Source organism: Uloborus diversus, chromosome 2, assembly GCF_026930045.1.
Source record: "Uloborus diversus isolate 005 chromosome 2, Udiv.v.3.1, whole genome shotgun sequence".
Lineage (NCBI taxonomy): Eukaryota > Metazoa > Arthropoda > Arachnida > Araneae > Uloboridae > Uloborus > Uloborus diversus.
Window position 1 is genome coordinate 126095143 of NC_072732.1, and position 12772 is coordinate 126107914.

A 12772-nucleotide genomic window follows, 5' to 3' on the forward strand; every position below is an offset into this window, starting at 1 on the left:
TGCTTTGTGCAGGTAAACGGCAGTACGTGCAGAAATGAGTTTTCGAGATATTTGAAGAAATATGTGGTGGATTCAATACTAACAATAGGAAAATAATGGAGCTGGACTTTTTTTCAGCGGAAACCAAATAAGCGAGTTTGTACAATAAAGATAACGTACAATAAATGAAAAAAAAATGAAAATTGAAAAATTTGCAGTTTCTGCCCTTTACCTGATACGGCAGAACGAACAAGCTGACTCAGATTATCTGTGATGCTGGGATTATTTTCAGCATTAGATTACTAGCCTTGTTGCAGATGTCGAATGCGTTTCCTTTGGGCTTTGTTCTTTCATTGTAAAAAAAAGTATTTAGCCTAAGTTAACATTTTGAACTTTACAACTCTTTTGAAGGTGTTTAGAAAAGATTGAATTTTGCTCAAGTTGTTTTTCAAATGTTCTAAAATTTCTTTTAACTTGTTATACACATGATAAAAATTCTTTTTGAAGTTAAAGTCATTTTTGTCATTTAAGTACCATTTCAAAAAATATATAAAAGTTACTTTTTTACCAGGCATAATACTTAACTTTTTATTTACATATTTACGAGGATAAAATCCTGTTTAATGAGATTGAAAATTTTAAATGTTAAGAAGTGTATTCATGTTAGTTACATTTTTTTAAGTGCTTCATCTAAAGATACACCAGTTAAAGATATATTTTAATTATATATTTTTCTTGTTAATTATGGATTTCGCTTTAAAATGAAAATGGTCACAGAAATCTTTATTACCATATTTTATAAATATTTTTTAAGTTCTAAGTATCAATGACAGGCTTTTCTATTATTCAGCATAAACTTATTTGCAATTTTATTAGCTCTTAATGACGTCTTTGAGATAAGGCACAAACGCAGCACAACAAAATAATAATAATAATAATCAAAAAATAAATAATAAGAAGAACTAAAGCACTTTTTCTATTTTGAGGGAAAATCAATGTGCGCATCGCGCACAAGCGAACTATTTACGCAGCGGTCAACAATTAATTAAACAAGTTGAACAAGTTAAAAACATAGTTTACTTGTTATTTTTACTGCTAAAATCACAAAGACAGTTAAATTAAAGCAATATAAAAGTACAAACGAAGCAGTAAGTGATAAACCTACATAAAAACAATTAATTGCAAAACTTTTACTTGTGCGTCATGCACATAAGTTTTGATACAAATTTGACTTGTAAGAAAGATTTATACATACATATATTAGTTTTTATAATATTTTTGAAACCAACATAATAATTATAACATCATTGAACATTAGTCTAATAAAACTTAGCATTTTTAAAAAATGAGACATTAAAATAAGCGAAATCAAATACAGTAAAACCTGTCTTCAACGACACTGCTGGGATCTAAAAAAATATCGGAATAGACAGGTTATCCTTATAGACAGTTTAATTATTAATGCTGACATTTTGCTAGGGCCCAAAAAAAATATTGTTATAGACAGATTATCGTTATAGACAGTATCGTTATCGACATTATCGTTATACACAGGTTTCACTGTATATGTAATGTGCGTTACACGTTTAGTCATATATTTAACCTTAAAGAAATATGTGCGTTTTTCCCATAAATTTTTTAAACCTATACTCTCTCACAGAAGGAAAATGTATCAGACTAAAGCAATAAAGCTTTCCCATAGTATTGGAAAGTTCTTAAAACCTTAAAAAAGTATCAGATTTTTTTTTGTTCCCGTCTTTTTGGCTAATATCTGCTCGCTCAAAGACATCGAATTATCTCTTTCGGTCGCTTCAGGATCATAAAATGTTTGATGTCTCCCAAATGGCTAACATTCGATCACGTTTAGCTGTTCCAATAATAGCATCAGGGAAGCGGCAGTTATCGAGGAGCAGGTACTTTTCTTCATTATGCTCCAATTTGCTCTCCTTTCTATCATCTTGCACCGTACAATGCCCGTGTCAGGAGTACGACTTTTACGCTTGATCATTTATTTACGACTTGCAATCTTTTATCTCTTAAGGTAATTTTTATTCACGATAGTTTGATTTTTTTTAATGCACGTCATGTATTATTATTAACTTTTATTGTTAAAATGCATTTAGATACATGTGTTTGTTAAAGAGTTAACTTAATGACATTATAGAAGACCCTCCTCCCCCCTTTTTTTTTCCTTCACGATACTTTAGTAGTGAACTTTTTACTCTTAATTCCTAAAAAAAACTAACTATTTCCAGAAAAGTTTATTATAATCATGTTTGAAACAAAAACAGTGCATCTTCATCCTATCTGACTAAAGTTACAGATAAAAGTTTTTGTTATTAAACATATAATATTTATTAAATTTTAACACTTATGTGTGTGAAGTACGACTATAACGACTGACGTTTTGACTTAAAACTACTCATGTATATTTTTTTATCAAGCAATTTGATGTTTTGAGTTTTATGGAAGTTTTGAATTATAGAGTTTTAAAATTTATATAGAACTGGACATATAACCTTTTTGAACCAAGTTTTATTTGAAATTTTAAGCATTTATTGTTTATGTAGTTAGCAGTTGAGGCAGTGAGAAGCAAAGTGATGTGAGTGACAAAATTCAAAATTTGGTGATATCCAGTACAAATAGTAGATGAATCACTCCTCCGTTTGGGGTAAAAGATAGTACTAGTAGCCCAGGTAGGTACTGCTATACAGCGTGATTTAGAAACAAAAAATAACGAAAGCCAACCTCGGATCTGAACTTTAAACACGTTTTCATCAAAACTTGAAAATGTCCCCTTACATCAGTTTGCATCTATCTGCCTCAATTTTATTGTTGGCAGACAAGGAGGAAAAGTTCAATGTTTAAACATTTTATCTGTAGCAATTTCATACATGGTACTTGCAATTTTTTTCCATTTTCCCTGTTTTTTTAAAAAATAACTATTTTTATATTTTATACGTATTTTGCCTCACGAGGTTCATAAGTATATCAGGTGAGGCAGTCAGCTTTGGCTGCTTTTTATTGCTTAAATTATAATAAGATTTTGCTTAATGCCCGTCATATACTAAAACTTTTATTATTAAACAGCATTTTGACGGCAGTTTTCACAAACTTTGTGACGACATGCTTTTTTCTTCTACTTTTCTGGTAAGCAAAATATCTTATTGAAGGAAATTATTAATTTGTTGCTACGGGCATCACACACACAGGCATCTCGCAAAGCTTAGAAATGACGTGACTGAAAATTGTTAATTAAGGAAATAATAACCATACATTTGAAAAGAAGAAACCAGAAGTTTCAAGACGAAAAGGAAAAAAATCGTTTTTAACGCTAATATTAAATTAGTCTGATACTGTGGCTCACACCATGGTTCCGTTTTATCTATGCTTTAAACGCAGATAATGTGATTTAAAGAGCCACAGACCTGCTTTAAAGATTTCAATATACATATGTTTTTTTTTTTTATTATTGTTATTTATAAGAGCTTTATGTCATAGGACTTCTTACTGTAATACTTTCGACCATGTTCAAAAATATCACTTTGTAGTCGTGTTCTCATATTGTTATACAGAGTTTTTATGAAATACATTGAGGTGTTCAGAGCCCTCAAGAAAGTGAAGTATTTACGAAAAATTGCCAAATTTCATGGACGTACAAAGCAGACCATGGGATTTTGATTTCTGCATTAAGAATAATAGTACCAAAAGTTATCACCACGTGAAAATTTTAGCGCTAAAAAAGTGTATTACTTGCGAATACTGAAGAATTAAATGCCACAAATACAGTAAGTTTTTAACTACTAATGCTTTTATCTTACAAATGAGGTTCAATAAAACCAACAAGAAATTTCAATTTGTAACAAGAGAAGAATACTACCAAAAGTCGTCACTGGAAGAGATTTCAACGCGAAAGCAAGGATTTCTTTCTTGAATAATATTCATGTAAGATGGGCTTTAGGTACTGCGTGTACGGTGGCAACATTTCTTTGATAGCAGTTTTATTAGTCATGCATTTCCTACGGTATGGCCACCGTGTTTGTAAATCTACGCAAAAAATAGGAAGATTCAATTAAAACGAGCTATGGAGCTGCTAACTCGAATATATAAGGGTGGAAAGACAGTTTATAAGCGATGAATCCGATAAAGCTTATTTGGAGATTATCATTAACACTTTTTTCATTGCGAATAAGGCAACATAAAGGATCCCTGATACCAACCTATAACAGTGAAGCGTGGGCACGTAACATAAATGGGTAATGACTTAATTAAAACGTGCTATGGAGCTGCTAACTCGAATATATAAGGGTGGAAAGACAGTGCTTTTTAAAACTGAAGCAGACATACCCCGCCAGCAAAATAATACATCTGATACCGATATATTACACTTAAAAAACGAAAAAATTGGCGATTACTATTTTTAAATTTTATGATTAGCGACTTTAATTTTGAACAAGCTGAGTTGCCCTGCTTTGCTCGGTCTACCTCAAAAATAAAAGTTTTGTCAAGGGACGCATGTTCAACAATCAGGCTTGAATTAGAGAAAAAAACATACTACAAAATGTCCAGTCAAAATAATCATTCTCACAGAAAGAAAACGGCAAATGAAAAATTCGCGAATAAATTAAACGCAACACTCCATTAAATCGCCAAGTAATAATCAAAAGGAGATTTTTTTTACCTCAAAACAAAAACAAAATTTTATTTAGTCGCAATCGAGAAAAAGAAATTGGTAACCTTCTGAACGCTAATTTAAAATGAGATCGCGCAAACGATAATTTTTCCGATTTAAAATTTCTGTTACATTAGGCTTAACAGTGCTTTTTAATTTTTTCCCTGTGATTTTGCAACCTTTTTTTTTTTGGAATTCGAAGGAAATGAATGAGCTCTATGGGTCTTTTTTGCGGGCTTTCGAATGGGACCAGAATCAAAGGAATCGGATAATTATTTCGGGTAGAAAGAGCCATTTAATGCTATTTTCGGTCCTTAAAATTAAAGTTCGAGCGGTTCGGTACTTTATTGGCATTCGAAAATCTCCCTACGTTTCTCTTCGCGTACCTACGTACTTCCCTGCCAAATTTGGTCTCGGTCCGAAGTAAACTGTGAATCTGTATAGGAAACATACATATATACATACACATTATTTGTTTTATTTATGTAGATTAACCGAATTTTTTAAAATTATTTCTTATGGAATATATTTTTCAACTTTTTATTTGAAAGAAATCACTTATCTTTTCCATTTTTCTGCAATACCTACTGTAACTAAAAACAGATTTAGTATTTCTGAACATTTTAGCATATTAGGTCCATGTTATAAAGGAACTGCAATGTAAATTTCATGGAAAAGTTCAACACGACAGTCGGTTGGTGTAATAAAATACACAGTCTGAGTAGTCCTCGGGTGAATCAAAATTGCTCTTATGTCTATGATTCCGCTCTGCGTACGGGCAAAACATTTAGGGGAGGATGGCCAAAAGCGGATAGGCGTTCGTACGACCCCGCATGGTGTGTCAGCGGCAATGCATACGTATGTCGTGTTTACTCGACCAACCGATTTTAATTACCCTTTAGTTACCCCCAAATTTTAATCAGTCCCAGTAAAGCAGCAGAGTGTATTCTGACACCATCCACCTACAAACTAATATGGTCATTCCGTTTTTTTTTAAATTATTAATTTAAGGTTATAATTATTGAAAAAAAACTTTCTTTTGAGCAAAGCGGGTATGAGATTTAATCATGTATTTATTTATAATTTCTTGAACTATTTTCTGACATAAATTTTCTATTTCAGTTGGATAAGTACAGTCAACCCCCTCTATAACGAACCCGCAACTGATTGACTTGAGAAATTGCTATAGCCAAGGGTTCGCTACATTCGATTTTTCGAAATAATCTGAATTCACTCAATTACTGCCGTAACAAACAATTACACAATGTTTCTATTAGTTCTGAGGTGAAAAGTATTAACTATATTATATCAAATTTATGCTAACCATAAAAGTTTACCTTTTTTAGAAAAAAAAAAACTCTATATGGAAGAAGGATGTTGTTTTAGGTCGCAAGCACGACAATTGCATGTATTACGACAATTTTTTAGTCAGCTATTCGAAACATACCCAATTCGAAGCAACCTGTTGATCTACAACGCGTTTCAGTAGCACAAAAAGAAAAAAAAAATCATAACATTGACAGCTGCCTTTGGAGCTGAAATAGAAAGTGCTGGATCTTCTGTTTCTTCATCAATTTCGAAAGACGAGTTCACACTGAAGTTGTTCTTGTGAAAGATTCCTGTATTGATCAGAAAATACTGAAGCTCATGAAACCAGAAAGCTTCTTTGCGCATGTCCAAAGTCAAAAATTCTGTCCAGTAAAATGTGTTTGAAGTGAATCCACTTTTTAAGTCACGGATGATAGGATGTGTTTCTTACTTTTTTTACTAGATGATGAAAATCTTGAAATTTTTGAAAATTTTGGATCGCTATAGCCGATTTCCTATCATTTGGAGATCGTTACTAGTGTTTGAAATTGCATTAAAAGCATAGGACTTCAGGTCGGAGCATTTAAAAGGTTCTCTATATCCCGGGTTCACTATAGCGGGGTTTGACTGTATAACTTTAAAAAATTATTGTTATGATGGTAACTAATTAGTCTATTAATATAATCAGTTATTTCTTTATGTTTTTTTAAATAAATTTACTGACTTTAGTTTGGATAAGTATAACTTTTTAATAATGGAAGGTAGCTATTCAACTATTTTTATTATTTATAACTTCATATTTGATTGGCAAATGTACCAAATCACAATTTGTTAAGCTTACCCGCTTTTGGCCACCTTGTAGGGCAAAGCGGGTTTTTTAAGTGTTTGTAATGTTTGAAAATAAATGAATATTGGGTTTGAAATAATACAAAAATCCCTTTTTATTTTGAAGTTTAATTACCCTGCTAGGAAATAAAACCGAAATTGTTGCGATAACATTCCAAAAACTACACTTTTTGAGCGTTCTTCGGAAACCTATCCGCTTTGAGTCACCCTCCCAATAAGAATGATATTTTGAAAACATGATGCCTAAGAGTTTCAAAAAAATATTTGATGTCTGATTTGCTTTTTCTTTAACTGAATTGTTTCCTTTTCGAATTAGTCATGTTTCTTTAGGATAAATCCAATCACAATTTAAGGTGTATAAATCCCAGGAACATACACATAAACGAGGAAAACACAGTTATTTTTAATTTTATTAAAAGTAATCATGAACGTATAGGTTGAAAATGAAAAATTATAAATCTCACATCATACTTGTATGAAAAATGTGATTCCTTTTCTATGAGCTTTTATTGCGAGGATTTTTTTTCTGTAAATTAAATGTAAATAATATTTTCATCTATTTCCTTATGCTGTCTTACGCAGAGGATTACTACAGAATTATCAGACATAACTAATAATTAACCAGTTAGTGATAATACGTAGCATAACTTAATTAAAATTTCTAATTCAGAATAAAAGTATACCTATAATCCATCCCTTGCTTTTCATAAAAATATTTTTTTAACACTACTGTAAATGAAATGAAATGCAAATTGAAAAAAGTAATCAAAATTTTCAAATGTGCTCAGGGTATTTAATTTAAATTTATGTTTACTAAAATGATCCGAAACTTTTTTATGAAAATAAGAAGACTATGTATTCGGAATTTTTCTTTTCAAAAGTAAATTTCATTAGATTAAATGATAATTACATTGATATGAATAGGATATTTTATTTAAAAAAAACTGTTTTTGGTTTTGTTAAGGATAAAATGTAAGCAATAATTTTGAAAAAAAAAATCTATCCAAAAGAAATTAATGTCGATAATAATTTTAAAAGCATAAAATGCGTTTGGGAGACATGTTGTAAAATTGCAAAATTATAGTAATAAAAACAGTCCCATCGAAATAAATTAAATTGGAAATCATGTAAAAATAACAAATAAAAATACAAAAACGAAGTAAAAACATATCGATATGATAAGAAAAAAAAAACATTATTTTGAAGACAATTTACTTCAGATAGCTCACACAACAGCTGTATTACCAATTGTACGCTCTTCATTTTCTGAACCATAATGTGTAGTCACAATTTGTAATCAACACAGAAAGATTACATTCAAAATTATTCTGATTGTTGTTATACTGATTGTTTTTATTCCATATGACTTTAGAAAGACAAGATGTTCAAACTTTCATTAGACTTTTAAGCATTTACAGACAATTTTATGCATTTTGTGTTTTTGCACTCATAAATGCACATTAGGATCCCCCCCCTCAAAAAAGTCGATGTTTCAAAATGCACACCCTCTTATATTTTTCTTTTCTATAATTTAAACAACAGTGCCGACTTGTGCTTAAAAGTGTGTGTACTAGGCCGAATCGATTTTTTTTTCGAAACTTTGAAAATTAATGTCGATACAACGTTGCCAGTATAGCCCCACATGTACCACAAAAATATTTATAAAAATTAAAAAAAAATATTTAGGTGTCCAGCAGGAGATTTAAAATTTGTAATTTTCTTCTACACATTTTTATAAAAATGTAAGATACATTTAAAGAAGAAAAATATAAACAGTTAATTTGGTGATTAGCGCTTTATAGAAAGTTTTGCTATCTTGCAATATTTAAGTCTCCCTCCCACACAGTACTCAAAATATGGATTTTTTTCAAGTTCAAGTTCAAGTTTTCATTTTAAATCTATTATTTTTTTAATTTTCATTTGCTAATGTTGATTTGAAATGCGTTCGCTATTGCTTTTGAACTTGATATTTTATTGAAATGTATTGAATGTATTTTTTTAAAAGATGAATCGAAAAAATCCAGTTTTTGAAGAAAATCATAAATTTTTGGCCTCTTGATGGACACCTAAATATTTTTCTTAGTTTGGATATAGATTTTTGGGTACATGTGCGGCTATAGAGGCAACGTTTTATTAAAACACGTTGTCCCCTAAAGGGCAATCACAGGGCTGATTTACACTTTCGGATGCAAGTCGGCACCGGTTGCCTTTGTTTAAATTAAATTAAACTTTTTTTTTACATTTGTTTTGATCAATAAGGAGAAATATTAGAGAGTGTACGACTTAAAATATCGAAGTTTGTTTTTATTGGGACACCCTCATTTATAGAAATGTTGCAAGCAAGCTGTGCAAGGACAAATTATTCCAAACTTTTCTGCTCTAAGTCGAAAGTTAATCACAAAGGACTGGAGCTACAGCGATTTCACCTCCTTCCTGTGGTTGATGATCCGGTATTGTGTCTAAGACATTCGACCATTTGTGCATTTTTACTTTAAATTTCATTTTTTAAGTTTAAAAACTGCTTCAATCATCAGTGTACTTTATCAAGCAATGGTTTTTCAAAGATTTTTGAATTTTTATTTTATTTATTTTTATTTTTTTTTGCGCATCTCATGCCAATTACATTTTAAAAAGTTTTCGGATTCAATTGATTCTTGGGGAAAAAATGTCAGTAGTGGATATTAAATCTGCCGTGGGAAGGTAAAGCGCAGCAGCTGCAAATAATTAATGTTTTTTTTTCATTTTTTACATTTATGTCATCTACTGTACTTCAACTTTGTGCAAGCTTGCTTATTTGGTTGGCGCTGGAAAAGAAAAAAAAATACCCCTTCCCAAAAAAAAAAAAAAAAAAAATCCTCCGTCAAATTGATTCACATTTCCCTATCATTAGCATGTAATCCAAAACATGTTTCTTAAAATATCTAAAACTCATCTCTGCAGACTCTGTACTTTACATTCTTAAAGAAAATATAGACAGCATTACAGAGTCAATCTAGAATTTCGGAGTAAACTAAATTTTATAATTTAGCTCTGCCTTTTCTTTCCTCCCAATGCTTTCCACTTTCTTTTTTATTGTTTGGACGCTGTTTCATTTCAATCCGTATCAATTTATAATTTAATTTTTCGATTTGAAAACACGTTTAGCCAATATTGTAACGCCAACTCGTCAGAACACTGACCAGGAGCGTTCTAGTCGAGCCACCGATTGATCTAATGCATCTGAAGTCCAGTAGCTCCATTGATTAATCAACAGTTCATCTACCAGGCCGGTTGAAAAATAAAGCTATAAGACAATTCGGGTCAGTTAAAAGACATCAACTTAAATCTAAGAAAATAATAAAAAGAGTTAGCATAACTAAAATTAACCGGTCACAAACTATTGACATCATGGCAAACCGTCCAAGTTAACTGATCACCCCATTCCAAAGTGACCTTAATTCCAGTAAACGAGTCTTTCATAAATTTCCTGGTTTTAGCAAGATAATGTTGGCATGATTACTTGGCTGCTCGGATGGAATTATTGATCACGTGACTGTTGCTTGTTCTTCTTTCTATCTCTACATAGTATGAAATGAAATCTCCAAAAAGTGCCCGTTTGTGTAAACGGGCGAAACTTGAGAAAAACAAGGTCGATTTCGCTGAAAATTTCCCAGTATCCTTCTTTCAGCACCGGAAAGGTTCGCAGACCAGTTTGAAATAAAATCGGATAGATTGTTCTTTTTTTTTCCAATTTAGACCCAATTTTCACATAAATTCCTGAATATGGGGGTGAAAATGCACATATTAATATTGCATATCGTTGGAAAGGGTAAAATGTTCCGAATTTTACGCATTTGTTTCAATGATCTAACTTAGTTATGGCTAAAGTTATTTGCGTTTTTAGCTTGAATTTCTTTCGGCTAAGCTAAAATTAAGCACTACTTTCTTCACTAAGGAAATGGATAAATAAAATTGTTCCACATTTTTTTTTTTTTTTTTTTTTTTTGATACCATTGAAAAAAGCGACATTTTTTACTCCAGATCTATCTCGACTTACGGTCGAAAACGTAAGCTTCTATCTCCAATAGTAAAACTTTTGAAATATGAATTATATAGTTTTTAATATTAGGTTTACATTAAAATTGTGAATGTTTTGGAGGTTATTAAAGAATATATTAAAGAAGACATGCTCTTTGAAATTATTTTCAAATAGACAATTCTTATTCTTGACAAATTGTGTCATTTACACTAATTGTCAGTTTTATGGCAAAAGTTACTTTATTGAAACTTGCAATGTGAATTTTTCCTGTTTATATCTACATAGATTTATATTTGTCTACTATGCATAAAGATAGCATATAAAAGAAAATAATCATAACAAAAGACTTGATGCAACTCAAAAATGTCACTTAATACATATAAAATCAACAATGAACGCAATTGTTCCTTTAACTTTTGTTCTCTTGTTGAAAAGAAAAACTCCTGACTTTGAAAATAAAAGGTTGAAGTTTACTGAACTAAGATGCGTAAGAGTTTGAAATAAAAGAAATTTTGTATTTACTCAATTGTTTTTGTTTTGCATTATTCCTTGTTTATTTTAAAATGATGCTTTATCTCTAATCGTATTGGCTTCCGTTTGAATTCGTTCTAAGAAATACATGTAACTATCTAAGGTTGAGTAAGTTTTGGAACTGTAAAATAAATGATTATCAAAGTAATAAATAAAAGTAATTTTCACAGATGCAATTATTGAAATTTAAAGTTTGAAAATAATGTTCATTTTATCTGTATTTGTATAAAAAAATAACTTTTATCTTTAGAAGGTTCATTCAACTACTTTGCGAACATTTCCTTGATCAAAACTGTTGTTGTGTTGGTTTGAATTTGTTTATAGTTACGCTTCATTAAGAAATATGATCTTATATTTAATCGATGGCAATTCTTGGATAACAGTTCGTGTCTCCAATATTTAACAATTCTTGAAATATAAATGGTACGAACAGATATATTCTTACGTATATCTGACAAATTAGGTATTTGTCAGCTAATAAATCTAACACATCTTGTTTTAATAACTTATAGTTTATTACCTTGTGTCTACTCTACCGATGTGACTACTCTGTTGGATTTCAGTCTATCTTTTATTTTAAGAGAGAGGTATATTTTAAGGGTAATGAAGGATAAACCCTGTTTTACAGTTATGATACACAATTAGTTTGTTATTTATCCTTTTAAATTACGTTTATTGGATTCTGCGCAGATGGATGAAATGATTTTTTTCCCCTTTATCCATTAATGCTGTCTTAGGAAAGTTTGTTAAATACTCATATTATGTTATAACTGATTAAACAAGAAATGAGTCTTGCTAGTATACTTTTTACTACTACATTAAAACAGTAAACACAATATAATTTGTAAGACAAAAAAAAAGTAGTTTAGTAACAAAGACAGATAAGTTCATGTAAAAAAAATTGACTGGACAGAAGAAACGTCTCAAATCATGCGCACTAAATTTTAAATATGCATGTACTTTTTTATGTCAATTACAATTGGTTCGCGAAATTATTTTGTTTTCTTTTTAAACTAGCAGTATTATCTAGTTATGCAAAAAAAAAAAAACAGTTGAGCTGGTTTTGAAGTTTATTGTATTTTAGTTTTAAATTTTCGTTTCAGAATCCGATTTAAGTCATGTAGCTCCTAACTTTTATGTCATAAACTAACTTGCCTGTACAAACAAAGAAGTAGTTTTTAAGCAAGTCATTTTAATGCTTTTACTAATGCGAACCCTGATGTTTTCACGTGGAGATAAGATAAAATAATGGATTGAGTTGGTTTTTAACTAAAACGGAGTTTTGGCAATGGTTTTCGATCTTATTGAGAGGGTTTCCTCCCAAATCACCTTATGTACTGATAGTACGGATAAAAAGCGTCAAATTTAGGAAAAAAATTCATTTTACAAAATCATGGACTAAGCTGGGCTGTTTATTT